The 5,912-nt window shown below is 36.2% G+C and overlaps 1 long non-coding RNA gene across 1 annotated transcript; it reads left to right on the top strand.

Moving 5' to 3' along the window:
- Nucleotides 1-1,173: 1,173 nt before the first annotated feature.
- Nucleotides 1,174-4,527, top strand: LOC103461243 (uncharacterized). Its single transcript, XR_533081.1, has 5 exons — nt 1,174-1,188; nt 3,438-3,514; nt 3,600-3,673; nt 4,100-4,150; nt 4,259-4,527. It is a non-coding gene; the product is annotated as an uncharacterized LOC103461243 (long non-coding RNA).
- Nucleotides 4,528-5,912: the final 1,385 nt, after the last annotated feature.

The raw sequence follows: 5,912 nt of genomic DNA, 5'->3' as shown, positions 1-5,912 counted from the left end.
GAAGAGTAAATGATGGTTTCTGCATAGGTGAGCAGAAGGCTAAGAGCTCAGACACTGGTAGCAACTGGTAACACAGCTAGAGACAATGACGTCAGACAAGGACCCGACAACAAACAAGAGACACAGGTGGATTTAAATACACAGAGGATTGTCAGGGGAACGAGACACAGCTGGGATAAATCAATCACAGAGGCTCAACTGACAGAAAGCAAAATAAACACACAGAAAACTCAAATCCTCACAAAAGCAATTTCACGTGTTATTAAATGCAGCACTCAGAATAAATGTGGATATTTATTTCACTGCAAACTCACACAAAACATATATGTTGTCAAAATAACACAAATATTTATAAATTTAAATGAAGAAATCTACAAATCTGTGCATTGCAGCTCTGCACCCTCTCCTTCTCTCTGTATGCCGGACGCTGAGGACAGAATATGCAGAAATGGGCTGCAGGCTGTAGGATATGGCTGTTGCAGTGGTCATTGCAATGGGTGGTGTGTATAGAGATGCTGATTGACGTGCACATGTAGGCGACTGGAGGCTGAATAGTGGCAGTGGGGGTAGGGTTTAATTATTGCTGTTATATGAAATGTCTTACTAAAATATTAAAAATGTTCAATTTGGCTTGTTGTCTCCTGGTTGTCTTCAGTCCAAATAATATTAGAACAGTGATAATCCTCGCTAACAGCCCCCTCTGGGATATTATAGGGTCTCTGAACTGTGTCCTGCAGCATTACCGGAAGCCGGTCCCCAATGTCAGAGCATTGAAAGTGTCCTCTGTTCTGGCTGGTTGGCTGCAGTACTGATGCTGTTGTTGTCTGCCTTGGCTGTGTGACCGAGATCTTTCTCTCTGTGCCAATTGATTGTGTTTTAGAAGGAGGAATGAGTTGTTGACATTGCAAATTGGTCCTCACCTGTTTCCAGTTGTGCTGCTGCTTTTGGAACTACTTAAGGACAAACTTGTATGTAGATACAAAACGTCTATTTCAAGTAATAACCAGTACAGTTTTGATGTGTTTTACAAATTGTGTTTTTTCATTTTTCTGTTAGTGCAGTGTGATCTTTGTAGATTGACTTCATAGTTTCTCCAGCATCCGGAAAAAACTTTTTGAGTTGAAATGTGAATCTTACTGCAGAGTTTCAGTCGGAGAGAAGCGGCAGTGGATGAGGTGTAAATCTGGGGTAAGCATACAGCAGCAAAACTACAGAGATACCTGAAGATAAACTAACCTCTTACAGTGGCTTGTGAGAGAAGCAGAGTCAGGCAGAACTGTCTCTCCAGAACACTGAATTTTATTTAACGGTAAATTTTTAAGCAAGGGCAGCTGCCACAGGACAGGAGACTGAAAATTAAAGGATCTGGCTTCACATTGCACTTTTAAAAATTGTGGAAACCACTAGTAAACCTGCAGCCTATAAGAGCAAAGTGCTCCGTTAGGACCTCTGGGACAATCAGAACTTTATTACTGAGGGTTTTACATGTGAGAAGGATAATCTTCAATTGTATTTTGGATTTAACAGGGAGACAGTGAAAGGAAGTCAAAACAGAACAAACATTTCTTTATAATTTACATCATTTGAGATCAGCTGAAGGCTTTGAACTGCATTTTGTTAACTTCCTGAATGTAAAGATTTACAGTATTCCAGTCTTGAATTTTTTCTTTTGTTTTATTAATGGCTCTCATAAATCTGTATCTGTCCAACTGAAAGCTGCTTTAAATGACTTTGGATAATTTCAGAACAAAACAAACACACTGTAGAGCTCGAGAGGCGAGTCCAACAACTTTCAGGCCTAAAAATGGCCAACGTAGCAAAACAATGGCCACCTAAAAGGTAAAAACTAGACAGCATCCAAAAAATGCAGAGCTCTGAATCTTTATAACTTTTTTGACATATTTTCGTTAATATTACATTACAATTTCTTTTTATTCAAAAGTATAACACTCATTTACTTACTTGTTACACTTTAGCCCAGACAATTAATAATAAGAGAGATAATGTTTGAACATTTTTTAATAAATAGAACTGAAAGCAAAGCTTGACAATGTCTATTCAGACAACTGTTTCTCAATGTTGTTCTCCAGCTCAGATTAAGCAGAAGAAAACCCTCCAAACCTGGTTTGTGCAATATTTAATAAAGGAGTCAGCAGTATGAAGACAGAGATAAACAAGCATTAACACAGTCATCACAAAGACAAACAAGCCCTTTGAGTCAATGTAACCTTAACAGATTTAAACCTTTTTCAATATTTTTCTTCGGTCATTAATTCTAATTTATATTTCTAATAGGGTAAATATGACATTTACATTTCACAAATTTTCAACAAAAAAAAAGAAAAGGCATCATTAACTGTTGTTTGCATGTTGAACTAAATATAAAAAGGTTAGATCAATGTTTTATGAAAATAAGAAAGTTAAAGACAGTTASTATGTGTTCATGTGGTGATATATGCTTAAGGACATCAATGCMAGTCAGGACTCTGATTTCTGCAGCAATGCCAGGTTGAACTTGCACAAAATTTAATGAGAAAATCTTTATTTCAGTCATTAGAAACTTGACTGACTTGTGTTAAAACTGTTGACTTGCAGTCTGAAAAAAATGTCAGAACATCTCTGCACTAAACAAATTTGAGATACAGTAATTATTTATTAAAAAAAAGAATGACGTGTCCATAAATCCAAACAGGGCTTGATATTGCCAGTGTCTCTGCCACTATATCTGTTTCCATGCTTCTTTGTAATACGTTTAACTGTCAAACACTGAAAATGCACGTTTTGAGAGAAGAGAACAAAAGAGAAGAGAAGAAGACACAAGGGAAGTGGGTTTGTTTTATCATGCAAGTGGCAGAAAAATGTATTGCCTAAAACTATCAGGTACATATAACACCTGATTGTACTATATGCACTACTATCATGAACGCTATGAAAACCGACTAGAAAACAAAACAAAAAAAAAAAAAACTCAAACACACAGCCAGCAATATGCCTGGCAATGTCTTGAACATCAATCTTCTTTTTTCTTTTTGAATAAAGTTGGAGAAATTGTACAAAAATGTGTTTTTTGCTTTTCCTAAAATATGGATCAAACCTGCTGTCATGCTTGGCATCTGCTCAATAAGCTTTATCAAAACAATGGGAGCAGAMGGCTGCTGATGATCATTTCTACAAGCATGAATGCAAATTAATCTGGGTGTTGCCTGTACCAAAAGTAATCCAAAGGTCTGATGTCAATGTACTAATTTGTTTCAACACTAAGGGATCAAGAATGAACCAATCCTTGCTGTAATTTTCTGGACCTGCTATGGATTATATATAATAACATTGGATTGTACTATTACACCAAACAGCTGTCAAGGTGTTGTTTCTGTAACCACACATTACAATGAGGTTGCATTTTTAATTTTGGTAATTTCCCAACAACTCTGATCCAGATACTGTATATAAGGGAGTCCCAAATGCAGCTCAACACAACAACCTTCTTGTCAAGTCAAGCAGAGAAGACTCTACGGTGATTATATGCATTTACGCTTCATTTCTTTATACAACTGAACCAATTTATTTGCTTGATAAAGACTTTATTTATGTTCCAACAGCTGAAATCACTGCAGCCATGCTGAAGGTAGCACTTATCCTTGGATGCCTCCTGAGCCTCATTGTGGCTACACCAGTAAGTGACAATATTATAAGCAATTTTTTTAAGTGGACTAAAAAATGTGCAGATAATCTTAAATATGTAGTTTTGCATACATTTACTTTGCACGAACTCATATTTTCCCTGTTTTATGTCATTAAACAAGTGTCATTTCTTGTTGCAAACCTCTGACATGTTTGTTCTAAAGTAATCTTTAAATGTAACCTCTGCTAGAAACATCCATGGTTTGAAGTAGGAATAAACCCAAGTTCAATATGATAGAAAGTCTGTTGAGGGATTAGATTAGAGTGATCATTAAAGAAAAATTGCAAAATAGAAATGTTGATCAGCAATTGTAAAGAGTTTGAATTGATTTTTTTTAAATAAGAGGATAGGAATTATTTTCTACATTACTTTTTTCTGCTAWAAAAGTAAACAAAGGCAAATAAATTATTTTTTCAGATGGAGCACCAGCGAGTTGCTCGCTCCAGCTCTGGATCCAATTCCAATGAGGTGAAAATATGTCTTGTCTCTGTAATAAACCACAAATTTACAACATCTACTGTATAATTGATGTATAGTTTTGCAAAATTTCTAACTATCTTTATGATTTTCTTACAGGTCTCAACAACCAACTTGGCCACCCTGCTAACCCAGCTCCTGCGGCTTCTAGTCACAACCACAACTACAACTACAACTGCAGCCACAACTACAACAAAAGCTGCTACTACATAAAATGGAGACTTGAACATCAGCTAATTTGTCATGTATTGCTGAGAAAGTTATCTTCTTTTTCTTTGTCAGTTTTAAATACTACTGATCAGTCATGTTCGGCATCTGATCATTAAAGTTTGGCAACAAAAAAAAACCCTGTGACTGCTCCTTTTTTCCTTGTAGCCTCTGAATACATTCATATTGTCACCTTCCTAAAACAATGGCCTTAGTCATTTATTTTTACCAAAAATAATTTTGACAAAAAAGAAAAAGAAAATAAAAACCCTCTTTCGTTCTAAAGTATGTTTTAGTCAAAAAAATGACTTATGCCATTATTTTAGGAGGGTGACAATATGGAGAATCCTAAAATACATTTTCATGAATACTTTACTTGTATTCATGAAGGTGCTAAACAACTCTTAATAAGAGCTTTTCCTGATAATGGAATGATAATGGTTATTTTGCCAGAGAGTCAGACTAAAGGCTGATAAACCCTGATTGTTCACTAACAAGTGAGACCACACTTCTCTGAAAGTCACATGCTAGTTCAGCTGAAATATTTTCTATTGCTATTAACTAATTTAAACGCTAAAAATAAGCTAATCTGCAATATATTAGATATTTCTCCTAAAAAAAGAAAGCAAGAAAAGGCATTTATAAAATCCACGAAGGGCTGAGTCTTGCCTAGGTTCACACAACTAAGTCTTGACTTTTAGATTTACATTGATAATGTAAATTCTTTTGAATCAGAAAGCAAAAAACATGTCCATGTGATTAAGATGTACTCCAGAATACATTAGCCAATAACTGAGGGCAGAGTTTGCAGACATGTCCAGGTGTGCCTGTCAACAATCACATTGAACATGTGGATTTCTTTTTTTGTGCAGGTTGCAGACATCTTGAGTCTGTTGTGGCAACCAAAATACTGTAAGCATTCAGCTCACATGTGCTAGAAAAAGATTTATATACACTTATATACATAATGCGAAATAGATTCACGATGCAACAGACATGACGCAAATAGTTTATGGCAAACTATTGTATTGCGTCTGTGTAATATTTGGCACAAGTCAGGCACGTGCAGAGGGGGGGGGGCTGGGGGGGCTTGAGCACCTGCCCTTTTTGCTCCTTGCCCCAAAGTGCCCTTTTGGTCAATTTTTATTTTTATTTTATTTAATTTTTTTGTATTATTATTTTCTAAGCCCTCTTCTGTCACATAACATGTACTAAAATTATTTTTATTATTTTTTGTACAACATAATAAGCACTCCGGTTACCTTGTTACCTTTGACCTTTTGCCCGTGACGCATGACGCAGTTGCCTCTCGCGCAGTGCGATAAGGCGGCTAACTGGAGCTCAACTTAGCGAACGTTCCAGATTACAGAACAGTTTTTGGTGAATAAAAAAAAACGTTTTTGGTGAATAAAGTGAAGTAGACTTGCTACTTGTCAGATGATGGAAAACGTTGAAGTATCGTTTCTGCTTCAGCTCGGAGTCGCGGTTTAAGCAGAGAGGTAATGAAATACAACAGACACTGACAGGCCTCTGCCTTTCTCTGAAG

Source organism: Poecilia reticulata, unplaced genomic scaffold, assembly GCF_000633615.1.
Source record: "Poecilia reticulata strain Guanapo unplaced genomic scaffold, Guppy_female_1.0+MT scaffold_840, whole genome shotgun sequence".
In the NCBI taxonomy this organism is placed as follows: Eukaryota; Metazoa; Chordata; class Actinopteri; order Cyprinodontiformes; family Poeciliidae; genus Poecilia; species Poecilia reticulata.
This window is presented reverse-complemented; position numbering and strand designations above follow the sequence as displayed.